Source organism: Cupressus sempervirens, chromosome 4 (assembly GCF_028749045.1).
Source record: "Cupressus sempervirens isolate cs-2001-9-10 chromosome 4, ASM2874904v1, whole genome shotgun sequence".
Classification (NCBI taxonomy): Eukaryota; Viridiplantae; Streptophyta; class Pinopsida; order Cupressales; family Cupressaceae; genus Cupressus; species Cupressus sempervirens.
In genome coordinates, this window is record NC_143121.1 from 9,485,318 (window position 1) to 9,501,607 (window position 16,290).

The following is a 16,290-nucleotide window of genomic DNA, read 5'->3' on the forward strand; positions in this document are numbered from 1 at the left end:
CACACCCTAGTGAATGTTAAATGGTCAACAAGTCGAAGTAGACCTCCAAAAAGATTTTCTCCTTCTTTGTATTCTATTTTACCTACTAATGCTAGTGAACCTAAATGTTATGATAAAGTTGTGCGGGTGGATACAAAGATTCAGTGGGAGTCTACAATGAAAGAAGAAATGGTCTCTTTGCTAAAAAATAAGACATGGGATTTATGCTAGTTTCTTGCGAGTAAAAGGGCTTTATAGAATAAATGGGTTTATAGGTTAAAAGAAGAGGATGGAAGTAAAAAATGATTTAAATTTAGGTTAGTTGTAAAAGGATTTGCATATAAAAGTGTTGGCATTATGTTGTATTTTTCATTAGTGACAACACTCATTGAATTCTGAATGCTTACCAAGCTCATCACTCAGTCTATAGTTTATACCAAGCATTCAGTCGTTACCTTGTAAACTTAGTAGTTAAGCAGTTCACACTGAGCATTCCTGAAGCCACTGAGTGAATGGACAGTTAAATAATGGTTGCAAGGCTTCACAATATCTACTAAGTTATCAATTTACATGACATGAAATCAATTTCTATCGAGTGATGGATGTGTAGAGTTTACTGAGTGAAGCAAGGTAAAACTCAGTGCACAATATCTACCGAGTGACACTACATCTACCAAGTCACCAATGGTCACTGAGTTTAGAACTACTCCAAGTGATTAGTAAGGACCAAGCTCTCACTTCTACTGAGTGCATGATGATGCCAAGTAATGTAGTGGACGCTGAGTATCAAAAGGTCACCGAGTTAGTTCATTGAACCCGAGTTGTTTACTATTCAGCCAACTCAGTAATGTTTTATTTACTTGTGTTTTGGCAAACCTTGCAGTTTTGTAAATTGAAAAGTATATATGTAAGATTCATATCATTGTGTTGTATTGTATTTTTTGAAGGAAAAAAGAGGTGTTTTTGAGAGGTACATGTGAAGGATAATCAGTACCAGTTTAAAGAATGCAACAAGGTCAATATAGGAGCAAAAAAAGTCATATCTATCACATAAGGTGATCAGTGCTAAAGGATCTTATCAACAATCAGTTGTAAGTAGATCCACTATTTCATCCTCATAGATGAATCAATTTTCTAAATCCTTTAACAGGGTAGACTTAATAGTCTTTGTATAAATCTCTTAGTTGAGTGCATACTTCATTGTATGTTTATAAATCCTCTAACAAGCTGGACTTAGCAGTCTTATTTTCTTCTAATAGGACAGATCACTAGAAGTTATCAATGTAAGCTTTAATAGGCCAACTTTATGCTGCAGTAGTGAAGTTTAGTGGGTATCATCCCCACCCTAGTTTTACTCTCTATTTGAAAGGTTTCTAGGTCACCAATCATTGTGTTCTTTTGTATGATGAATGTTTATCTTTCAAATGCATGGAGTAGATTAGAATAATAAATAGTGAAAGATTTATATGATTAAATTGTTGAATTGATTTAAAGTTTTTGAGGTTACTGATTCACCACTCCCCTCTCAGTAACCTAGCTAGTCTTGAGTATTTTCAACAATTGGTATCAGAGCATTGTGGTTCTCAAGATAAAGTTTGATAGCTTGAGAAAAGATCAAGGACAATGGAAATATTTAGACTTGACAAAGCTATTGAAAATGAAAAGCTAGATTTGGAAATGGCCATAGCTCAACTCAAAGAAGAAAAAGAGCATCTTTCCCAATCCCTAAAAAGAAGAAAGCAACTTGCAAAAGAAATGAATGACCATCAGTATGTTGAGGTAAAGATTGAAGACTTTTTCCCATCAAGTAGTTCAGATGAAGCCAATGAGGCAATCAAAGAACTCCTAGAAAAGAATGGCTCTCTACAAGAAGAGGTAAGAAAATTGAAAAGAGAACAAGAAATTCAGTCATTAAGAATGTGTGAGATTTTGGAACAAAGAAACAAGGCAAAAGAAGACTTGGAGGCAAGAAACAATGAAGAAAAAAATCAATCCACTCAACATGAAGACCGTAATGATCAAGTCATAGGAGCAAATTAAGAAATCAACATTCTCAAACTAGAAAATAAAGAATAAGGAATGATCTAAATTTTGAAATAAAAATCAATGAAAGAACAATAAGGGAGTTGAGATCTAAAAAGAAAATCAATGAAAGATTGAAGAATGACCTAAATACTGAAAAACAAGTCAATGAAAGGATGATGAAATCTCAAGCAGACATTAATCAATTGAATCAGAAAAACGAGTAGAATCTTCATAGACAAAAAGGTACTCAGGACTTGGATACAAAGAAGAAGGTGAATCTTCCAAGCAAGGTGCCCAATGGAATTAAAGACCTACTTGCAATCACTATGGTAAGTTAGGTCATACATCAAACAATTGTTGGAGCAATGGAAAGGCAGAATTCAATAGAAAATGTTACAATTGTGATCGTCATGGTCATAACGCTAATGAGTGCAAGGAGAAACAAAAATTTGAAGGTAAATGTCACAAATGTAAGAAACAAGGTCACAAGGGATCTGAATGCAGATCTAAACCATTCAATCCAAATGAACAATTTTTTAAGGCAATATTTGGTTGGAACTACAATACTTGGTGTAGGTTTCACTATTGTGGAGAATATGGACACATTGGCAAAGACTACTCAAGGCATCACTTGAGAAAAAGAGATATGATGGTAAGATGTTATACATGTATGTAACTCATTCATATAACAAAAAACTACATGAATATAGGAAAAGTTGAAGATGAAAAGAAAGCAAGGGCTAACAACATAAGGAAACAAATGAGGCAGTAATGAATTCCTAAATCTAATGAGGATACAAGCTCAAATCATGGAAGTGAGGTCACTCAAGAAGTGGGTGACTCCATCCTCTCAAACTAAATTCCTAAGAATGTGTTGGAGTTGTACTCAGCAAGAAAATCATAAGCAATTCCAAAAAAGAATGCAAATAATCTAATTAGTATTCTAGATACACAAGTATCACAGAAAGATTATCCTTTACTGAGTTTCATTAGTCTCCATGAAAAAAAGTTGATTGAAGACCTTACCGAGTGAGATTGGGAGTAAAGGAAATTTTTTTTGTTTGCCAAGTTGGTACTCTTGCCGAGTTAGGTTAGTGGATGATAGTCTACCATGCACTATGTCAGTATGGTACCTAGCATTAATGGCAAATTTTCATCAAAAAGGGTAGAATTTGACTTCATTTTTCACCGCATCTTTAGAATTCTCAAAGCTAAGAAATTCCAGGTGCATCCAAGCTATTTCAAGGAAATTTAGAGCAAAAGATTTGTTTGAAAAAATTATATCATTTACAGAGCAATGATGGCATCTGGGAGTAGCAATAGTAGTAAGGTAAAAAAAGGTTTAGAAATGTTGGTTAAAGGTGTGGAGTGGAAAGCATCAAATTTCAAGCTAGTTCCAGTAGTTGCAGAGGGACTTGACCCTAATGGTGCACAATCTCAAATTCCACCAAAGGTACTCCTAATTAACAACATTCGTACTCATTTTAAGTATTTTATTTAGGAGATAGGAACCCTAGAGATGGATAGTTCTTTAGAAGAAATGCATGTTTATGGCTCATTAAAACCCAAGCACAACCATCTAGAAACCAAAAGGTTAACTCATATCACACACCTGCCAAGAAATTTTCAAATAAAGTATATTAGGTACATTCTCAGTTGCATGCACAATGGGCAATTATGTTTAAAGCAACTAGTATTAATCACCAAGAAAATGATTCATAATATTACTGGTCTCCCCATTCTAAGTAAAGAAAAATCTACCAAAACCCTAGGTCGGGATGAACTCCAAAAGAAAACCCTAGCTGAGTGGGATGGTAGAGGTTTGAAAATTAGCACCATTTCTGATGTGGAGTTAAGATTTGGCATTCATGTAATTGCACACAAGATCTACAGCTCTAGTCATTTAAACAGTGTGCCATGTGAGGCAGTTGACTTAGCATTCAAAGTCGTAAAGAAAAACATGGATTTTGACTTGTCAAAATTACTGTTGAAACAATTAAACACGAATATGGAAAGCATCTGAACATCAAAGAACAACCCATGCAAATTTGGTTCTTTGTTGAGATGTCTTTTCTTCTATGTGCAAAAATTATTTCCATCCAAAGGATTTGTTCTGTGGAGAAAATATATTCCTATTTTGTATTAGATAAATGAGTTTATTGCAGAAATGGGTGTAAAATTTGATAGCATCTTGGGCAATTATTTTGAAGATTTCAAGGAAAGGATGAACAATAGGTTCAAGATTCCACCTAAACTTGTTGAGGATTATAAAGATGATGTGTGTTTCATGGTTGACTATGATAGAGTATATATTCTAGAAGTCAGGCCCTGAGTTGGATGGGTGAAACCTCTCCCTTATGAGGTCAATATTGATGAAACCAAGGATATTAATGAAGTACTGGTAAATGAGCCTATAGATCCTAAGCTACCAATCTTTGGTACATCAGGAATTGAGCTAGAAATCCAGCTACATCAGGAAATTGGCAAAGGAAAGAGAAAAATAGCCAAGATGAAAATTTCCATTGGCCCTCTTATTCTTACAGAAGGTAAAGGAGAGTATGATGAAGATGAAGAAGAAGAAGGAGAAGGAGAAGAGAAAGAATTAGAAAAGAAGGTAGAGCCAGGAAAGAAGAAGGGCAAGGTAACTATTATAAAACCTCCAAAGGCCTCCACAACTATTTTCACCAGAAGAGGAAAAGGAAAAGGTGAAGTTGTGCTCAGCAAGCCCCCACTCACCTTCTAGGAAAGATTGAAACAAATGGAAGAAGGAGGTGGCATCACAAACTTCAAGGCTTTAAAGTTTGAAACTAGAACTAATGTCAAGAAGATGTAGATTGAGGAGCTAGTACTCACCAAAATGGGAAAATGGAAGTATTCCCTAGACCAAATTGCTCCTCAGATTTCAAAAGAATTATTGGTGAGATTGCAGCCAAGCTGGGAATCAGCTATACAAATAGCTAAAGATATTTATGAACAATCTTTGAAAAAGTTACTGCCCAATCTTACTGATGTAGAAGTAAAGGAAACAATGAAGATCAATGAAGGTAGAATGATGATTAGATTCCATACATGTTTGATTTTAATCAATGATATTTAGCATGTTGTTAATGATGCAAAAAAATGTGGAAGAGCATCTATCATCTACATAAGCCTAGTGATGATCCTATAGAGATAACAGATGATGATGACAATAGTGATGATGAAGAAAATGATAGCACTCCATGTGCTACTATTGATGTTGAAGATTATTGGGCACTAAGGGCTAGTGATGAAGAGAAAGGGGAAGAAGCTAAAGCGGAAGAGAAGGGGGAAGTGGATGAAGAAGATGATCCAATGAAGATTGCAACAAAATTCATTTCTTCCCTTCCTCACTCTCCACCTAAGCCAGCAACATCATCAGGGTTGGAGTTAGCTTCATTAGGATTGATTGCATCTACATCAGAAATATCATCTACTTCTACCACATCACAACTCCAGCTATCTTCAATAGAAGTATCAATTACTTCATCTACCAAGCTACAGTCCTCTTCATCAACACCTAAGAAATCTACTTTAGTAGTATGCAAAGCTACCAGTTCTCAAATTGCATCACTTTCTACTACAGCTTGTTTAGTAAGTTTGCCAGTTCATTCTACAATTTTGTCTTCTACAGCTTTACCTACACCAATTTTTGTTCTAGTTAGCTCTTCAATTGTAAGTATTCCATCTTTTACATTACCTATTGGTACATCATTTTTGGGAGGCACATCAATTTTGAATACAATAGGTATTTCTCTCAGTCTTCCTCTAGTTGGACCAATTCAAGTTTTTCTGCTAGTCCAACTTCATTAACTATTGTTTCTGCTTCTAAATCCAAGGAAATAAGCACTGAAGTAAAACCAAAGACTCCTCTAAAAAAATTTCTTACTGGTAAAGCAACTGATGAAGATATAGACCTAGATAAGGAAATTGTTATTCCTAAGATAGATCTAGATATTGCCATAGTTGATGAAATGAGACTGGTCAGTCAGCATTTGGAGCAAAAAGCAAGGCAGAAACAACTTAGAGATGAGAGAGATAGAGAGTTCACTATAATTTGAAGTGCTAAAAATATAATTACTGAGGCTATAGGTGTTGATTTTGATTCATCTCAACACATTTTTTTACAATTAGAAGAGGCTGTAAATAAGTTCAATGAGGACACTTTTAGCCAAGAGAAGCTCATTGAAAAGGCAAAGAAGAAATTTGACAATAAGGTGCCTAAGCACATTCCTTAGCACATTACAATAAAGTAGGTAGAATTATCCACAATTTTGAGCAACCTTGAAAAATCCCTTACAAATGTAACATTACTTTTTGGAAAGCTTTGTGACGTTATTGAGTATACCAAGGATTTCAAATTAAAATTAAATAAGATTGATGTGGACATGAAGGCTAGTGCTCAAACGCTATAGGTTGACCCTAGTTCAAGCTCATCTCATCACATGAAGGTGAAATTTTTTTCAAAAATGCAGGCAGAGCTACTTAGAGAGGAAGCCAAGATTAGGTCTACACTAATTGACATCCAAAATATGATCCTTCCAATTATGGACCAATTACAAAAATATATTGCTTGTTCAAAAAAATTGGTCCAAAACAAAATTTGTCAATAGCAGATCATATGATTGAACTTTCTGCAGAAGTTCAAGTGGCACTCTCCACCTACAAAATTTTGCAAGATAATTGGGATAAGACATTGGCTCTTATTCTCAAGGTACACTCTAAGTTTCTCTCACATTTTGGCATCTCTATTTGAATTTATTTTCAAAAAGGGGAAGTATGAGATGAACAAGGAAAGAGATAAATGCTATGTATATATTATGCCATATGTATGGGGGAGATATGCAAGATATGTATATACATAAGCTTTACAAAGATCAATTTTGAAAAATCAAAATCAAAATGTCAGTGAACATATGTTTAGGCTCATAAGAGTTTTTGTCACTAATGCCAAAGGGGGAGACTTTTGCCATTATGTTTTTTTTGTCATTAGTGACAACACTTATTCAATTTTGAATGCTTACCAAGCTCATCACTTAGTCTATAATTTATACCAAGCATTCAGTGGTTACCTTGTAAACTTAACAGTTAAGTAGTTCACACCAAGCATTCTTGAAGCTACTGAGTGAATGTGTAGTTCAATAATGGTTACCGAGCTTCACAGTATCTACTAATTTATCAGTTTACATGACATAAAGTCAGTTTCTATCGAGCGATGGATGTGTAGTGTTTATCGAGTGAAGCAAGGTAAAACTTAGTGCACAGTATCTACCAAGTGACACTACATCTACCGAGTCACCAATGGTCACCAAGTTCAGAACTACTCCGAGTGATTAGTATGGATTGAGCCTTCACTTCTACTAAGTGCATGATGATGCTAAGTAATGTAGTGGACATCGAGTATCAGAAGGTCACCAAGTTAGTTCAGTGAACCTGAGTTGTTTACTATTGGACCGACTCAATAATGTTTTGTTTACTTGTGTTTTTGCTGACCTTGCAATTTTTTAAATTGAAAAGAATATATGTAATATTCATATCATTGTATTGTATTGTATTTTTTGAAGAAAAAAAGAGGTATTTTTGAGAAGTACATGTGAAGGATAATCAGTAGCAGTTTGAGGAATGTAGCAAGGTCAATATAGGAATAAAAAAGTCATATCTATCACATAAGGTGATCAGTGCTAAAGGATCTTATCAAAAATTAGTTGTAAGTAGATCCACCACTTCATCCTCATACGTGAATTAGTTTTCTAAATCCTTTAACAAGGTAGAATTAACATTCTTTGTATAAATCTCTTAACCGAGTGCATACTTCATTATATGTTTGTAAATCCTCTAACAAGGTGGACTTAGCAATCCTATTTGCTTCTATTAGGGAAAATCACCAAAAGTCATCAATGTAAACCTTAACAAGCCAACTTTATGTTGTAGTACTGAAGTTTTGTGGGTATCATCCCCACCCCAATTTTACTTTCTATTTGAAAGGTTTCTGGGTCACCAATCATTGTGTTCTTTTGTATGTGTTGGTAAACAGATTTGTCCTTTCTTGTTTATTGTGAAGATATGACTCTTAATGTCTGAATGATGAACAATATCTATTTACAAAAGTTGAAAAGCCATTCTCTAATTACTGGCTTCTCTCTGAATTGGTAGGTACAGCTCCCTATGTGAATGATGTTCAAGGAATTATGTTTTATTCCTACAACTAATATGGGGTATGCTCTTAACCTGAGAGCAAAAGAGGCAAACCAAATTAAGCCTAACTAGAACTTAATTCAAGCAAGAAAGACCTCTTAATACTAAAAAAAATTTACATATCCACACATCTTATGAATCCATAAATCTATTTGGATAATACTAGAATAAGTTGAAATTCAAATCTAAATTATAATTGATAAACTAGGAACGTTAACAAAATCTTTAGCCAAATGAATCATAACAATACTTATCACATTCATTCATGATCTTAAAAATGGGGGAAACAAGCTCTTTTCCTCCTTAATTCTCTATAAAACAAAAAGAAAACATAAACTGAACATAATACCTACTAGAATAGAAAATGATTGACATAAAATACCATTTAATTGACTCTGCAACAAAAAGTACTTCACACCAAAAATTTGCCAAACTTTCATTAATCATTTAACTTCATACATATAGAGGTTAGAGATGATGGTTACAATAGGAATTTTAATTGATTCATCTTCTAAGGATGACAAATGGCAAGATGCCAGTTTTTCATATTACAAAATTTACAAAATTGGTAGAAGTCACAAAAAAAGGTGAAAAGGAGGCATCATCGAATCATTTAGACTTCTTCCCCTTTTCAACTTTTTCCCTATATGCCTTAGTGGTGACTATAATGGGAACTAATTCCTCATGACTAGTCACATGTACATTAGTGAATCTTAAGAGCCATTTGGAGTGTTCTCAAGCCAATTCTTTGACAAAATTTAGATGTCCTATCAATTCTTCAGCAACTACGTGTATGCATCCACCCAGTGTCCGTAGCTCTATCACTCTATTTTGAATGCTTGAAGCCATTCCTGACAGGTTACTTAAATACATAGAGAAGTTATTCTTCATTATCTCTACTCCAATATGGGCTCTCCCTTGACCACTAGTTTGTGGATCGATGTGTAATCCCTTCATCAGTTCAAATTCCCTATCTTGAGTTCTCTTCACTTTATCTTCTATTTCTTTGAGTCCTTTTTTAGTTTCCTAAATCATCTCTAGCTTGAATTGCATACCCTCGAGCCATTCAAATAGGGTTTTAGTTCCTTTCTTCAAAATCTTTACTTCAACTGCCTCCTTTGCCTTCATCTAGATAATCATTTTTAGGAGAGAAATACACTCATCACATCGTGCCTTCTCCATGATCAAAGTGTGTTGATTAGATGAGATATTATCTTTCTCAATCTCCAATTAAAGGATAACATTCCCAATTTGATCAATCAAAGCAACTCCATCTGCATTGATTTTATCAATCCACTCTTTCCCAATTTGACCAAAATATCTGTCTTTCTGAAGCTGTGAGATGAACGCTTGCACCTCTTTTGCTGTAGGATTCTCAGTAGTAGGCACACTAGTAATGGTTGCCAATGGGACAACTAGCTGCTAGATGAATCTTTTGAGTTCCTCTATCTCAACTTTCATCTTAATCTTTGAAAATTTGAGGCTTTCTAACCGACCTTCTATTATCTCATTGCGTGATCTCCATAAGCCAACTTTAGTATCATGACTAGCTTCTCTAAGATCAATTGAATGCAAAGTGAAGTCTTCACAAGTCATATCCTCAATCCTCCCTACTTTATTTGGTTATGAAATTTCCATAATCAAATGTCTAGTATCTAGATCCTACCCAAGTATGGACAAAGTTTTCTATTTCTTAGCTTTTACCATGGCTGACCCAGAGTGTACCGCTTGAGACACAACATCCTTTGTAGGAACACTTTCACCTTTCCTCTTCCTTTTTCTTTCTAAGGTATCTTCAAGCCAAGACTCTATACCAATCACCTTAGAAGCCATTCCAAGTGACCCTATGCTAAACATTTTCTTCTTTACTACAGTCATTTCTATTGTTGTTGCAGAGAAGGGATTCTTCAGATCTTGAGAGAGAAGCCTAGATGAACCTGAGACATTCTCTTCTTCTCAAGTTCTCTTTGCAGCTTCATTAGATTTAGTGGACTCACTACTACTGCTCTTATCATCTCCAATTTCTACTATCTGGATAGGAGAACCAGTTGGATTCAAAAGAGAAGCACCTGCAAATGGAGTAGGGATATGATGAGGAGATGAAACTGGGGTAACATGTGGAGATGGAATTGGGGTAGTGTGAGGAGGCAAAGCTAGAGGGGTGGTTCCATCTTTCAGTTCTTCTATCCCTTTTTCTTTAGTACTAGCTTGAGCTCCAATCATTGGTAGAGAACCTCCTTGGCAAGTTGGAGCTATTGGAATATTCTTCTCTAGGGTTTGATCACCTCCTCCTACAGATTGAGCCGGCCCTTGAGTAGCTGAAGTTGTAGAACTAGGTGTGGTGCTTTGAGAGGAAGTGAGAGTAGCAGTAGTTGGAGAAGCTTGATTAGGCTTACTCTTACTCTGGTTCTTTTTTGTTGTCCATTCAAACCATTTCCTAGTTGGAGAAGCCTGAGTAGGCTTGCTCTTGCTCTGATTCTTTTTTGTTGTCCATTCAACCCATTTCCCAGTTCTCTTAATGATTTGAGCCATCATAACATCAATATCTTCTTCTATATTTACACATGGCTCAAAGCTGATTGGAATGCTTCTCAATTTGGTCAAATATGTATTACTATACATATTTTTGCCATCATCTTTGAGCCCTTCTACATCTAAGTTGATGCCATAGGTCTTGATTTGATCTATCGTAAGTCTAGCAAAGGCGTGATCCTGGCTCTCTAGCTCATCTTTGCAATCAACTCAATAATCTTCCATGGTAGATACATGTTTGATGACGCTTCTGATTTGGAGCACATCTCTAGCATACCCATTTGGATTAAACATGGGCCTTACCACTTCATACTCCTCCAGTTTGTATTTGTTCCTAAATGCTTTGAGTATGTCCTTTGCATCAAATCTGGATTCACAACTATAAGCTCCAACTTGTATGCGGAATTCATACTGCTTCTTTCTCAAATTGGTGCTCAGCACATTTACTTGAATTGCTTGCCTAACGATCTTGATGAGCACGATCATATCATCTAGATATCTAGGCAGCTTTAGGGGAAATCCATCAAACGTTGTAAGATGTAAATAAGAGAAAAATGAGAATTGAATAAAATAATAGCCAAACTGGCTGATGACTGCCATTACTTCTGGGCTGAACCTTTGCTCCGAACACCCTTGGAGTTCCCTGTAGATTCTCATAGTAAATGCATCATTAACTCGAATATACTCCACATAGCTATTCTATAACTGCAAGCATGGATAAAACTCATAACTTTTTACATTTTTAGGAAAATTCTCTATTCTAGGGAGTCCTGGCCACAATTGTAGGGAAGCCAACATATATATCAAGAAAGATGACATATAAAATGAATTGTAAAACTTGGCTGCACTGAGAGCCCTAGAAAGATGTTCACTAACTTCATATGCCCAGTCCACATACTATGTGTCTGAGCAGATAATTTGCACCATAAAGAAGTATTGTTCTATAAAATTGAATGCTTCTACCTCACCTTTTAGTCAATGCAAGAAGACCAAAATATCCACAATTTTGGGCTTAAGATCCATGCCAAATAGGGTTTTAGGGACCTTACTCTTTGCCCCTCTGGGCTTTTGGAACTAGGAATTCATGATCTCCTTCCACCACACCATCTTCTTCAGTGAGAATTTAGGCATGGCTCCTCCAATTGTTAGCTCAAAGAACTCCTCTCATTTCAGAATCCATAGATAATTCACCACCACTTGCCTATCAATTCAAATCAATACCATTTGATCAAGCAATAGGATCTGCTTGGTGTCCGGGTTGTAATGATTGATACATTCCACAATTAGCTTCAGAGCTTGTACTGCGACAAGAAACCTAACTGCTTTGACCAGTCCACTTCCTTGGAGCTTCTCCATTATAGGGTGAATGGCTCAATTCTCATCCTTCTCTAAAAATCTTGCATATCAAAAAAACATAGTGAAGTATTAGAGATACTCTACCATGTTGAGTTGATTCCACCCAGCCCATCAAAACTAGAGAATCTTGATGCCATCTTTCCTGATATAGAATGATAGAAATTCAAAAATTGTGATAATGTAAGAAAATGAACCCTAAAATTTGAATTTTTTCAGAAGCACTATTCAATATAATAGTATAACAGTAAAGTGGTGATTTGAAATTCTGTTATGTTCTTCTTTATATAAAAACCCTTGATCTGCCTATTAAATTCCTTAATTTGTGCCACATGAGCAACTTCAAGGATAAATCCATTGGGTTAGTAAATTTAAGGGTTCTAATGGATTTCTCCTTGTCATTTCACTATTTTTGTTGGCCCAATAGTAACACTCCTTTATTACTGACTTACCTTTCTGTTTTCACTCAGTTTTGGAAAAACAAGAATGGAGTACTCCCTGAAGAGAAATCCGCTTGGCTAGATTCTGCTCAAAATATCCTTACAAATTTCACTAATTTGCTTCCATTTTTGTCCCAAACACATCCTATGATCTATTCAAACACTTACCATGCTTGTAGTAGTGATTTTTCATTAGATGCAGAGAATTGGTTTCGATGGTAGAAAACCCACAATGGAGAAGGCTATTTCCATTTTTTTGCTTAGGCTTTTGCTTTACCTTTTATGCCTTAAGCACTTTACTATAAGCTTCCAAAAAACATAAAAAGGCTTTGCAAGAAAAAAATGGGGCTCACCACTAACTTTACCCTCCTATTTAGGCCTTTTCAAAAAACTTACTTCTTGGTTCAAAACCCACCAAACGAGAAGCTATTTCTGAGTTTTCTGCCGATGCTTATTCTGATCATCTTGGTGAATTTTGAGTGATTCCCACTATGAAAACATGATAATATTTGAATGATTCATCCATAATATGGCTTACCTTTCCTTGTTTCAGCCTACAAATAGCATTTATGGATCCTTGCCGAGTTTCACCTTCGGGGTGCAAAAACTCGCTATGGAGAAGAAGAAACCTTACCTTTTGCTGGTTCAACTTTCTTTTCACTCGGATCAAAATGAATTGCAAGTAAATTCATCTGATCTAGATTTATTCAAGAATATCCATCGATTAAGGATCTAGACTACCCGTATGACTCATGACAATAAGGAATACCCACCTGGCTATATAATGCGAAAAAAGACAAAAGATGAAACCTGATGGAGAAACTTAACACTTGGAGGAAGGAAGAAACAACTAACTTCACCGATCCACACACAATACGAGTTAAATCCTCCACTTTGCAAAATTGGACTATGGTAAAAAGTGGGGCTACAGTGTGATGAATGTTTATCTTTCAAATGAATGTAGTAGATTAGAAGAATAAATGGTAAAATATTTATATGGTTAATTTGCTAAATTGATTTAAAGTTTCTGAGGTTACCGATTCACCCCTCCCCTCTCAGTAAGCTAGCTAGTCTTGAGTATTTCCAACAAAAAAGGGCATTGATTTTGATGAGATGTTTTCTCATATTTTTAAAATGATTTCTATTCAAACTATTTTAAGTACTATGGCTACTGAAGATTTTCATTTGGAGTAGCTTGATGTTAAAATAGTCTTTTTTCATGGTGATTTGGATGAAGAGATATATGGCATAGCCACAGGGATTTGAGGTCAAAGATAATGAGAACTTAGTGTGTAGATTGAAGAAAAGTTTATATGGCTTGAAGCAAGCACCTCAAAAATGGTATCTAAAATTTTTACTATATGAAATTTTTTTCCCTATATTACTATATTTTTCGTACACTTTTAATAATCTTTCTTAGCTTAATAAGGCATGTCTTATTAGGTGAGTGGTTGCGAGGTGTCACCTTCCTACATGTGAGCATCCATTAGCTATCTTGGGAAGATACTTTTCTATCTTTAGTCTAATAGATGGTTGCTCCTCATTGGTTAGTTTTGCCACCTCCTCCCTCTTCCTATTCTATATAGGCATGCTACCTAGCTTGTATTTGGAATATCTTGTTTTTGCATCCTCTTAATGCTAGTTTGCTTCTAGCATTTGCATTACTCTCCTAGAGACTAACTCTATGTTGCTATTTTGGTTTTCTATCATTTGCATTCATAGTTTAGATATCTATTCTTTACACTATTTTTTTGGGTTATTAATCTTTTCAGATTCTAACATGATATTAGAGCTATTCTATGTGCAAGAGTAGATTTTAGTTTCCTTAATTGACAGATTCAAGGGTGGGGGCGGGCTAATAAATCTTATTGTAGGATTTTGGAAAACTCAATATGCTCTTCTCTTGCATCTTTGGATGATCTTGAGAATCACAAAATTTTGACAAAAATGTTTTTAATCTCTAGGATTTACATGTGTTTTTAAGAAATCTAGGTGATTGCAGTATTTTTGGTTATATTGGCAACATTTTTGGTTGTTCCAATGTGTTGAGGAGGCTTGAGAAAGTCATATTTTGGCTTTCATTTCACCAAGATTAGAGATCATCATACAAGTTATGAAACTAGGGTTTCAATCTCAAATCTGACAACCAACTTGCATATTTGGTGTTTTGATTGAGTAAAAGGGAGGGCATTGTTTTGGTTGGGTTCTCTTTTTTTTAGCATTTTTTCTCCACATTTCTTCATCATGGATCAAACAAATATGCCCATCCTAACTCCATACAATTACTTTGAGTGGAAATCATGCATGAAAAATCACTTAAGGAAAGTTGGATTAAATAGAATAACTATGGAACTTGAAACTAAACATGATAAAGATGAAGATAAGCCTAAGTGGTTTAACAAATATGATGAGGCATATGGAAGATTGTGTTTATCTATTTCTCCTAACTTACTATTTCACATTGAGTGTTTGGATACACCAAATGAAATATGGATAGAGCTTGAAATAGTATTTGGCACACAAAATTCAATGAGGGTTCATATGTTGGAAAATGAGCTAATTAGTTTAAATGCAGGAAATTTCAACACAATCTAGGATTTCTTCACTAAATTGAAATCACTAAGGCCGCAATTAAAACAATGTGAAATTGAAAAGAAAGATGAAAAATTGATTCTTAGTATTCTCTCTAAGTTAAGCTCAGAATATTCTGTGTTTGTCTCTACCTTCTATGCTACTAAGGGTGTACTTGGTACTCAATTCACCATGCCATATTTAGATGATTTTGCTATCAATCTCACTTAGGAATAGGACAAGCTAATTCAGATGGGTACTCTTAAGTCCTCTAAGTCACATGACTTGGTTGCCAACCAAGGAACAAAAGAACAAAAGGGACAAAGCAGTAGCAACAATAGTAAGGATTGTTGGCATTAAGTTATTATTGCCATTAGTGAAAACACTTATCTATATCAGTATAGCTACCAAGCTCAACACTTAGTTTCCTACGCTCACCGAGCTTCATAGTTTACACTGAGCTTCACAGTTTACATCAAGCATCTTAGTATCTATTGAGAAGTCAGACTATGTCATGGGAATCTAATGTAAACTAAGAATTGGAAGTTGCAATGTTTACCAAGTGATGAAAGTGTAATTTTTACCAGGTAATGAAAGTGTAATGGTTACCGAGTGAAAGTGTAGTGTCTACCAAGTAAAATCAAGGTAAACAAAGGATTCAATTCTTATCGAGTAACACTATATCTACCACGTAACACTACATCTACTGAGTCACCAATGGTTACCGAGTTTAGAACTATGTCAAGTGATTAGTAAGGACTGAGCCTTCACTTCTATCGAGTGCATGATGATGTTGAGTAATACAGTGGACACCGAGTATCAGAAGGTCACCGAGTCAGTTTAGTGAACTCGAGTTCTTTACTATTCGGCCAGCTCAGTAATGTTTTATTCACTTGTGTTTTAGCCAACCTTGCAATTATAATTATTAGAATGATATATATGTAATGTATTATATCATTTACAATTTATGCATGAGAGTATCAAGAAATGGACATGCAATACTTTGAGAAGAATAAATGTGAATCAATAGCAGAGCAGAATATTCAACAAGGTCTACAAGGAGCAGTAAAGATTCATCAGTCACAAGAGGTGATCTATACTTCAAGGATCTAATAAGAAATCAAGTTTTTAATTAGATCCATTGTTTCATCCTAACAGGTGAATTAGTTTTGTAAAT